This window comes from Nicotiana tomentosiformis, chromosome 4 (assembly GCF_000390325.3).
Source record: "Nicotiana tomentosiformis chromosome 4, ASM39032v3, whole genome shotgun sequence".
In the NCBI taxonomy this organism is placed as follows: domain Eukaryota; kingdom Viridiplantae; phylum Streptophyta; class Magnoliopsida; order Solanales; family Solanaceae; genus Nicotiana; species Nicotiana tomentosiformis.
This window is the reverse complement of record NC_090815.1, coordinates 94,310,305-94,322,340: the sequence shown is the minus strand read 5'-3', so window position 1 is coordinate 94,322,340 and position 12,036 is coordinate 94,310,305.

Below are 12,036 nucleotides of genomic sequence, written 5' to 3'. Positions count from 1 at the left end.
GATATTGATACGCATGCGGTGGTATAAGATCTGGGTATTTAAACTCATGCGGTGAGATAAGGGTGGCTTGATACGCGTGGCTAGTAGGGAAAACTACTAGAAGTCATGCGGTGTGATAAGGATGGCTAAAACGCAGGATGCTATTTCGGAAAAAATATTTTCTTTCAAATAAATTGTGAAGGCTCCCGCGGTGAGATAAGGAAATGAGATATTGTAAATTTATTTAAGATTTGGGACTACGAGGAGGTACCTCGGTAGTTCCCTTGTTGATATTGATTTATGTCCATAGTTGCCTTCGATTAATTGTTGTGATTTTCATAAAGTTGAAAGGAATTCTGTTTTGATTTTAGGAGATATTATTTGAAATTATTTGGTGTCATTAAATGTGACATACTATTTGATTCATTTCCATAGCCATTTTATCTTATTAAATTGTTTAAACATTTTTCATGTCATTATCTATTCTCCAGTAGGGCCTGACCTGACCTCGTCACTACTCTACCGAGGTTAGGCTTGGTACTTACTGGGTACCGCTGTGGTATACTCATACTACGCTTCTGCACATCTTTTTGTGCAGATCCTGGTACATCTTGCCACCCTAGACGTCAGTGAGTTACCTGCGCCTGGAGACTTCGAGGTACATCTGCCAACGTCCGCAGACTCCGGAGTCCCCTTCTATCTTACTATGTTGTCTTTCTTATTTGCTTTAGACTCTGATGTATAGAGACATAGAGAATAAATTCTTAGAAGCTTGTGACTTATTTATACCAAATTTTGGGAGTTGTAATTATTAAATTCTAGTTTATTTATTTCAGATATTTATGATTATTCCGTATTGATAGGCTTACCTAGTCTTAGAGACTATGTGCCATCACGACCTCCTACAGAGGGAACTTGGGGTCGTGACATTCCTCGTCGGGAAAATACGTCTTCAACAGTTCGTATTCTCCGTCCACGGGGTTCTCCGCCAGGTGTTCGGCCAATGCTTGCCCCTTGACTGTCTTTTGGGTCACATAGATGATGTCGACCTCACTTAGGAATATCTGACATTTTGCTAACTTACCAGTAGGCATGGGTTTCTGAAAGATGAATTTTAGAGGATCCATCCTCGATATGAGATATGTAGTGTATGCGCAGAAGTAGTGTCTCAATTTCTGGGCTATCCATGTCAAAGCACAATAGGTGCTCTCCAGCAAAGAGTACCGGGATTCGTAAGGTGTGAACTTCTTACTCAAATAATATATCGTCTTCTTTTTTCTCTCGGTTTCATCATATTTCCCCAGGACATAACCAAAGGCTCCATCCAACACGAATAGGTACAATAGTAAAGGTCTTCTAGGATTTGGTGGGACCAACACGGGCGGTTGAGATAAGTACTCCTTGATTTTGTCGAAAGCCTTTTGATATTCTTCCATCCAACTCGTCATAGCATCTTTCCTTAGAATTTTGAAGATCAGCTGACATATTACCGTTGACTGTGCTATAAAATGGCTGATACAATTGAGGAATCCGAGAAAACTGATCACATCCTTCTTGTTCTTTGGTTGTGCCAAGTCTTGAATAGCTTTGATTTTTGACAGGTCTAGCTCAATACCGCGGCAACTGACGATGAAACCCAGCAACTTCCTAGCAAGGACTCCGAAAGCACATTTTGCAGGATTTAGCTTCAGATTGTACTTTCGAAGTCAGTCAAAAAAACTTTCTTATGTCTGTTATGTGATCCGAACTCCTCTTAGATTTGATGATGACGTCATCCACATACACCTCTATTTCTTTGTGTATCATATAGTGGAAAAGGGTAGTCATGGCCTTCATGTAGGTAGCCCCAACATTCTTCAAACCAAATGGCATCATTTTGTATTAATATATCCCCCGTGGCGTGATGAAATCTATCTTTTTGGCATCCTTTTTGTCCATCCAAAGTTGGTGATATCCTGCGAAGCAATCCACAAAGGATTGGAGTTCATGTTTGGCATAGTTGTCGATCGGTATGTGTATGTTGGGTAATGGAAAATCATCCTTAGGGCTTGATCTATTCAGATCCTGATAATCAACGCACACCCTGACTTTCTCATCTTTCTTTGGAACTGGTACTATGCTGGCTAACCAAGTTGGATATTCGACCACCCGAAGGACCTTGGCTTGGATCTGCTTGGTGACCTCTTCATTTATCTTCAAACTGATATCTGGCTTGAATTTCCTAAGCTTCTGCTTCACCGGCGGACATGTAGGGTTGGTAGGTAGCTTGTGTGCTACTATGGATATGCTCAACCCCGTCATGTCATCGTAGGACCATGCAAAAATATCCTCATATTCCTTTAGAAACTTGATGTACTCTTGCTTCTCTAACGGAGATATATGAATGATAATACGAGTTTCTTTGACTATTTCCGAATCTCCTAAGTTAACTGCCTCAATTTCTTCCAAATTGGACAATTTCCTTAGGTATTATATCATCTTCCAAATCTTTCGAATCACTTTACTTATGTTGCGTTGTCTCATTACATGTCACAGTCTTAGGTTCATCAAGATATGTAATAATTACGCTGAAAAAAGAATGTAGAAATATAATAAGTAATAAACGAAAAGCAATAATGCATTAATAAAACTTAAAATTGTCAACAAGTACAACTCGATGTCTCGAGTAATTATTTCAAAACAAAATACTGAATATGTCTTAAATGCCCAAAACAATTTGAAAATAAATAATGCTAATTCTTCCAAGGCTACCCAGGTACTCGTTAAGCCCGGGATGCTGCAGTAGTCTAGTTCTTAAGAACGGCTCCTTCTCCCATTTTCTAAATGGTAAGATCTTCCTCCTCCTACTCCTCTAAGATCGCACTACAGTCCATAGCTTCCTCGTCTAGAAACATCTTCCTCATACCCGCCAAAACCTCATCTTCCTCGGATCTCCAAATCATATAAGTCTGGTAGAATGTCTGGTGCAGTGGTGGTATAGGTTGTTCCAATGAATAATAAGTGGCACGCCACGGTGGTATACAATCCTAATATTCTTGCACGGTATATTCGTACTCGAGACCAAAGGTTGTGTCGTGATATTGTGGTCGTATTGGTTCCGTGATCCCTTTAAGCTTTGGACCAAGACCCTTGTCTGGTTCATATCCCAACCATATCAGTATACTCTCTATCTTATTGCTCCACCATCGGCCTTTCTCAATTGCATTTACTCGCTTAATGTTGTGGTATGTTTCTCCTCCCAATTTCCTCTTGTTCTCGATAGCTGGCACAACCTGGTTGGTGTAGATAGGGTTACTTCTATCTCCGTGAATAATCACCTCTTGATGATTCCACTCGAACATCACAACCTGGTGCAGAGTAGAAGCGACCGTCCCAGCTGCGTGTATCCATGGTCATCCCAATAACAACTTGTAGGTGGCGGATATGTCTAGCACCTAGAATTCCATGCCGAACCAGGTCGGGCCCATCTACAGATCAAGGTTGATTTCTCCGATAGTGGCTCTCTAAGATCCATCGAACGCCTTCACATTCATGCTTCCCATCAGTATCTCATGTAGGCCTTTACCTAGTCTTTTCAAAGTAGTCAAGGGGAATATGTTAAGACTCGAACCCCCATCTATCAGAACCCTAGCAATGAACTTGTCTTCATAATGCACAGTGATGTGCAATGCTTTGTTGTGACTCAACCTTTCTAGCGGTAGCTCGTCTACGTGGAAAGTAATCTTGTGACTCTCTAGTACCCGCCCTACCATATTAGTCATCTCCCCACTAGTGATATCGGTAGGCACATAAGGTTCACTTAATACCTTCATCAAGGCATTCTTGTGTGCATCTGAATTTTGCAACATCGATAAGATGGATATCTGGGCAGGAGTCTTGTTCATGTGATCAACAATAGAGTATTACCTCACCTGTACCTTCCTCCAAAGATCATCAATGCATGTGTCCGTGACATGTGGATTAGATGTGCTCTCTTTGCCTGTTCCTCCAAGATTCTCAAGTGTATAAACTCTACTAGTTCTGGTCATTCCTTGCGCAGCACCTGTCGCTTCCATCTTGGATTTTCCTTTTCTTCTCGCCTCCGCCTTATAATCCCATGGGACGGTGTTAGAGCTACCATTACAGTGAAGGGTGTATCTACCTCAACCTCGAATGGCGCCTGGGTTTGCACCACAATCGGCGAGAGGGTGACAAAAGATATTTTGGGAACATCCCCCTCTCGAATAAGTCCGATGGATCCCTTCTGATACCATTCTTCATCAGTTTCTATCACATTCACTCCCTCGCCCCTATGATCAGGAAGAGGGTTATTGCATATATTCGACATAGACTCCTTTGCTTGTATAATTTTGGTGTCAATCAGCGTCTGGATCATGTCCTTCAACATGCAGCATTCTTCAATGGTATGACCCTTCATGCCTGAATGGTAAGCACAAGTTTTGATGGGGTTAACCCACCGGCAAGGGTTCTCAACAGCAACAGAAAGAATGGGGGTGACATAACCAGCGGCCTTTAGTCTCTGATGGTAGGTTAGAATCACGTGTTTTAGCTATAGTTTGCACTCTAATTACTGTATTTTACTTGTGTTTGAGCTTAAATGTTAGTGTATTGTACTTATTATGTGTTTTATGCCTTTCAGGAAGTGATTTCAATTATAAAAAAATATTCAGTAGCTAAATTGAACAAGTTGGAGCTTTGAAGTCTAAGTAAAAGCTCAAGGGATTAAACCGGGATCGCGTTCAGGGGTCAGGAGCCAAGTCTGGATGTCAAAACGTGAAGAAAAAAAGTAACTCTGTAAAATCTCCACTGCCGCGCCGCATGGTGTAATTTTCCTGCTGCCCATCAGAAGTTGCTCTCTGAACTTCTCCACTAGCGCCCCGCATGGGGAGGCACAAGGCGCGGCGCACCTGTGTAATTTTCTCACAGTACTTTCCTGATTTGGCTTGGAAAAGGTAATTTTGCCTGGGCCCATTCCTACATGGTACGAATACACCAAACAGATGTTTTTGAAGGGACTTTTGACCTTGGAACCATTGGGAGGGCATTGGAGGCTACAAGACACTGGATTTCATCATTTTCCCATCAATTCAATGCGAAAGTTTGGATTGTAAAGTTAGATTGTTGTTTTCTTATTCTTTAATTATATTTGTAATAACTTTCTCAATGATTCTGGAGTATTTTTCCTTAGGGTTTGAAAGATATGGTATTTTGATAAATATTTGTGGATTTTAACTCTAGTTTGTGCTTGAATTCGTCTATGGAGTTTTGAATTATTGCAACTTTATTCATCAGTTTATTTAATTGAAAGAGGAATATCTTGGTGCTTATCTTTTCATTATTTTGTTTGATTTAATTCATTGATTCTATTAAGTAATCGGAAGAGCTTGTTGAATTGTTGATTAAATCAAATTAGGAGAATATTCGAGAGACATTTTCCTATGTACCAATCCATTAACGCATGCTTGTATACTTCACAATGCTTATATTAGTTCATCTCATAGAGTTAAGATTTAATCGAGAGAGGATTCTTAACTACACGTTTGCACTAATCATCGAGTGAATTCTTGAGAATCATTAAAATATTAGAGTGAATTAAACTAGAGTTAAATTCTAAATAGTTATCTTGTACCTATCATGTCAACCCCTTATTCCTCACATTGATAAGAAACCAACTTTGCGATTCTCTAATTCCTTGCTATCAACTGTCAATTGCTTTATTTTAGTAGTTAAACTTAGTTCATAATATGTTAACTCAAGTGTTGATCCTCCTGAATAGCAATTAAACAAGAAATTACTTAAACATTGTTTAAATTCAATCCCTGTGAAGACGATATTATACTATACTATCTTTGATTAGAGAGCATCAATTTCGTGTTGTATTTTTTGCACGTAAAATTTTGGCGCCGTTGCTTGGGATTGGCAATCAACAGTGTTTAAAATAGTTTTTGGTGCTAATTCAGGAATTTATTTTACTTTATTTTATTTTTCTTTTTTTTTATTCTTCACGGGTTTCCTCTTTCGTGTGCAGACAACAGATTGACGTCTCTGGTGTATGACTCGATATTCTTCAAAGGAATTGATTCCATACAATCTAGAGGTAGAAAAGAGTCTGCGCCAGTTGAGGAAAGATAAAGAACTTACCAAAAATTTCTTGGGGCAACCTTCAACCCAAACAAAACATGGCTAATAATGGTGAAGACAAAGTAGAATTAGCTACAAGAGAAGCTGCATGGATAGCAGCTGAGATAACCCATAGAGCTGCCGATAAGACCGTCAATGATGATGGGGGTCAAAGATTCAATATAAATTGACCCGTGATTGAAGACCAGTTCGAGAATGTAGTACCCGGGCCTAGTAAAGCATTGGGTGATTATGCGAGACCAGTCTACAATCAGGGACAGTCTAGTGTCACACATCCACCAGTAGCACCGAACAATTTTGAGTTGAAGCAAGGCTTGCTTCAAACTATCCAAAACAATTGTGTCTTCATAGGGAAGGTGATTGAGGATCCTAACACTCACTTGATGGATTTTGAGTAAATCATGAAGACTTTTCAATACAATGGAGTGTCGAAAGATGCAATCTATATAAGGGCATTCCTCTTTTCACTGAAGGATGAAGCGAAACACTGGCTCCGTAGCTTACCAACGGGGCCAATCAGGACACGGAAAGACATGACTAAAATGTCTCTTGACAAATACTTCTCATCTGCAAAAATAGTGAAATTCAGAAGGGAAATTCATAACTTCTGCTAGGCGGACACTGAAATAGTTTTTGAGGCTTGGGAAAGATTTAAGAAGATAGTGAAGAAGTGTCAGCATAACGGTATTTAATTGTGGATACAACTCCAGGACTTTTGGGATGGACTAACACCTTCCTCATGATGAAGTCTGAACACTGCAGTCGGAGGTCCTTTAATGAAGAAGACTCCTGAGGAGAATGTGGCAATTCTTGATGAGCTCTCTGAAGATGTTAACCAGCGGCCTGCTAAGAGTAATGATAGAAGAAGATTAGTTGGGGTTCATCAAGTAGATTCTAACACCGCAGTGCAAGCCCAACTAGACGCCATGGCCAAAGAGATAAGAAAGTTGACCTTAGCCAAGGTCTAGAGGCAACCATTACTAGTTTGTGATTTCTATGGAATAGGTCATCCAACGCACGAGTGTCGGGCCTTAGTTATTGATGAAGTGGTAAATGTTGTGGGATGCTTTGATAGAGGCAACTACCAGAGTGGTAATAATTTCAATCATGCGGGATAGAGACACCCAGGCTTTTCTTGGAATTCACCAAGTGGTAGCCTGAACTCATGGCAGCAGAATAACTCCAGACCCTAGGGATAGGGAGCTCAAGGCTTTAAAAGTCAGTTGAGGAAGCAATATCAATCTCCACAGCCTAATCAGTCTAACATGGAAGATCTGATGAAGGTCTTTATTATTATTATTGCAGCTATCAAAGAACATGGCACATCTTTCGAAACCTAAAAAGACATGTTGGGAAACTAGCTACTCTATTGTCTAAAAGGGTTCCAGGAATGCTCCATGCTGATACAGAAAGAAATCCAAAAGAGATAATCAATGCAGTGTCTTTGAGGAGTGGGCACGAGTTGAAGGATATTATAGCAAAGCAAAAGGATGAGCCGATTGAAAGACAAGTGGAGATTGTGGAAGAGCAGAAAAATGATAACATTCAAAAAGGTGCAGGGATGGTGGATGATTGTCTGGAGAAGAAGGGGAAGACGCGATCTCAAAAAAAGAAAAAAAATGATAACTCAACAAATAATGAGACTAAAGAGAGCAAATACATGCCGGCTCTACCGTTCCCCTAGAAGAAAAGAATAGAGAAGTTGGACAAACAATTCGAGCGCTTTCTAGAAGTGTTCAAGCCGGTGAATGTGAATATACCTTTCACATAGGTGCTTTCTCAAATGCCAGCTTATGCTAAATTCATGAAGAGATATTGTCAAAAAAGCAAAAAGTGAAAGAGACATCGGTTTTCAAGCTGATAGAGCATTGTAGTGCCATCTTGCAAAATAAGCTCCCTAAAAAATATGGATATCCAGGGAGTTTTACTATACCTTTCTCTTTAGGAAGTACTAAATTTCAAATATCTTTGAGTGATTCAGGTGCTTCTATTAATCTTATGCCTTTATCTATTTTCAAAAAATTGGAGGGAGAGATTAGAGAGATCAGGTCGGCACATGTGTCCTTACAGCTAGTAGATCAGACCATAATCATACCGGAAGGAATAGTGGAGGATGTGCTAGTTCGGGTACACAAATTTGTATTCTCGGTAGACTTCATTGTGGTGAACATGGAGGAGAATAGGGAGGTCCCGCTGATTTTAGAAAGACCCTTCTTGGCTACGGGCAGAGCAATTCTAGATATTTAGGAAAGGCAGCTCATGCTCAAAGTGGGGATGAAAGGCTGATCTTCAAAATGAAAGGAGAAAGAGGGGCCCGAGAAAGAGGGGCCCTGAAAGAGCAAATTACAAAAAAGGTGAAGCTGCTAAGTGTGGGGTGTACCTAAAAAGGTGGAAAAGAAGCTCTCAGCATGATTGTGTGCACCGGGTCAGACGTGCAAAAGAGATCCCGACTTCGATTTCGACCCCGGCTAGATGAATCAAGGAAGTTTCCTTTACCTCTTGCTTTTTATTTGTGTGTCATGGGGTCATGCCATAATTTAAAGTGTGGGGTGGGAAATGTATATATGTATATGTGTGTTTGTAATTGTTTTTTTTGATTGAATTATTTTTTTGACTTTTCCTGATGATGGACTTCCTCGACTATTTTCTTAAGGGATAAAAGTCTAAGAAAAAAAATATTTTGTTGTCCCTAGGTAGTGTAACAATTCCCCCTTGATTTTTCTTTGTGTCGCGGTTCTTTTTCAAGGGTTTTTCTTGAACCGAGTGTAGTTAGTTTTTCTTTTAGTAGGAGTAGTGAAGTCTTGTGCTAGGTGTTAAAGGGAGATGACTTATCTTGACTTTGTTGTTCCTTGAGAGCAGTGAGTTTCTTATTTGTGACACCTAGTCTCAGTTATTAACTCTTGAATAAGTACTTTAAATCGTTTGATTGTAACTTTGCTTAACTAGTTTGGCTAAAGAGCCGGGATAGATCCAATCCTAAGTGAGTTATGTGCCAATGTGTGTGTGAGGTTTTGTGATATTCTGTGCATGTCAGTTGATGTCTAGAACTTGCGCCTTCTGTTTGCAAAGTAAAATAGTAGTCTTGTCAGTCTAGGAAGTGATAGAGGCATGTCTTTGTTGAGCTAATTTTTACCCCCCCCCCTAAATGTGATGTATCTTAGTTAGCCTCACTGAGCCTGTAATCCTATTTCTTTGGTAAACACACTGCAAGCCTGATCCACTCTGTTTGAACCTTCCACCTCTCGTGAGCACTTGATTTTGTTATGAGCTTGTAAAAGGGTATGGTCGGGTTTTTTAGTGGAACTATAGGAAATGGGGAAATGTGCACTGTTTGAAAAATGGTGAGAGCCACGTGTAGAGAATTGGAAAAAAGTGAGTTTGCTTGAAAAGAAAAAATTAGAACTTAGAAAAGAAAAAAAATGGATTACTTTCTAGTGGTAGTTCTCATCTTGTTTGTGCTTAAAGATATTGGGAGCTTGATGTTATTATGCATGAAGGTTAGGGTTTGGTTCAACATAAGTGTGGGGTTTAAATTATGAAATTGTATGTATCAAAGTGCTCAGGGAGGTGTAATCACTATATCCAAATCTATCCTACCCATCCCGCAGCCTACATTACAACCAAATTAAGTCCTACTTGATCTTTGACTGAATGAGCTAAATTAGTAGAGTATTACACTACGGGCAAGCCTATGGTACGTTTTATGTGGTATGTGAATTTTATTTTTGAGAGTGAGTGAATTCATTCTATCTTGAGTTCCTATTTGTTCTTGAACTTTATTGTGTGTGGAACTACTATCTATTATTTGTGTGAGGTCATATGATTTGCAAAGAAAAGGTAAAGTCTTTGACCTCTGTGTTAGAGTAAGTGAGCGTGTTGTGAAAAATGCGTGGTGCTTTTGAGTCAAGTCTTGAGGCGAGGATGTTATGATGAAGTGCTTAGTATGTTTTAAATATTCTTTGTATGATGCGTTTAGGAAGTTCTCTGATAAGAAGGTCGTCTCTATAATAAGTGCAGTTTGATTGCTCTAGGACGTGCAATGCTTTAAGTGTGTGGTGTTGATGGTAGACAAGAATCACGTGTGTTAGTCATAGTTTGCACTCTAATTACCATATTTTACTATGTATAGGGTTTGTTGTGGGGGTATGGGGTAAGTTTTCAACATATATCGGGTTGCCTTGGTGTGTTCCTGGGACTTGGGTATATGTGTGATCATTGATCGAGGATTGAGGGGTATCGGGGGTAAGTTATGGTGCGTTTTGAGGGTGTGATAAGTTGTGGTTTGCGGATACTGGGTTGGATGATGGTGTTGTTGTTGAGGGGTTTGCACTGGTGGCAGGTTAAGGTTTTGAGGAGGTGCGAGATTGTGATACTCGTGTATTGTGGGAGGATTTTGTGGAGTTATGGGTGGTGGATTTTGTATTTGTGTGCTTTGCGGTGGTGTTTGGTTCTGAGTGATTGTGTTTTGTTGGTTGATGTCAAGAACATTTAGAGGTTTGCGAGATTTCAGACCTGCTCAAGCTCACCTTGTAGCTCCAAGATTTTCTGTTCCAACTAGGACCAACTCATTCTGTCCTGGCGTACTTCTTCCATCTGAGGTTTCAACATTCTCTGCCATGGTAGCATTGTCTTTTCGATTACCATTTAGATCATCCATCTTCCCTTTGCCTTTGCCTTTGCCTTTGCCTTTTCTTTTTGGGTCACTAGGTAGAGGAGGAGGTGGAGGACCTCTAGATCTGGTATGGTATGCTGATGATGCCAGAATGCACGGACCAACCTTTGGGAACTGGAGTAATCAAAAGAAAAGAAAAACAAAAGGTAACCAAGTCACTAAGACAAAATAAAAGAGTGTTTACAATATTAAAGCAGGTAACACGTAAGGTCATGCAATAATACGCGTTCTAATTTGGGGACCTCATTGTGCCTGAGGTAGGCCTAAGAAGCACATAGACTTGGAGAAAATTCATGCTAATGTTGCCTCATTCCATTAATGCGAAAATAGGCCAAATCAATCTTTCACTAAATCGAAATAATAATTATAAAGTCACTAATGGCATTAAGCCTCATTACATCAAAATATAATGAAATCTAAAGCCTTGACAATTCCAAAGCCTCTTTCTCATCTTCCCCTCTAGCTCCATCAATCCTTTCTCGAGATACTCTTACCTCTCTGTCGACTTATTTGCAATATCCTTCCATTCCCTGATCGCCTCCATATCCACCTTAAGTTGTTCCAGATGCTTAGCTGATTCGAACACTCTTATGTAGCATCTTGTACTTCACATGTGCCTCAGCCACCTCATCTATGATCATATCTTTTAGATTGACCTCCGGTTTGACGTCCCCGGCTATGTCGTCTTCCAACCATGAGATATAGTAGTCCATGTGACTAGCGTGATACATGTCTGGCTCAATAGTCTCTCCCTCCACGATGACCTTTTGATTCCACATGTGTTGGGCTTCAAACTTGAATGGGATGACATCTCCTTTGAAATCTGCTTTATACTTAACTATGTTGGAAACCCCAGAGGTATGACTTGCTTTCTCCCAGCTTGCCTCATTACCCTTATAGAATCGTAAGGGTAGATGCCTCATAGCCCGATCAGTACCAAGTGAGTGGTTCCTTTGGACTTGATGATGAACTCTATACTAGGAAACCACTCAAACATCCAATACACTTGCTCGTCTGTCAGATTACTAAAAAAACGCACCCAGCCTACAACATTTTCAGGCTTTACAAACCTATCTAGAATGAATGTCATCTTCTTTGGATGCTTACTAACTATGTAGTCGTTCAGTGGCCTGCGTAGAAGCTCCTGGCGACAATCACCCCTTTGAAAGTGTTCCAGGAACCAAACTTGTAGTAAGAGATTACAACCCTCGAAGTGTCCGAACCCATGCTTGCACCGATCCACA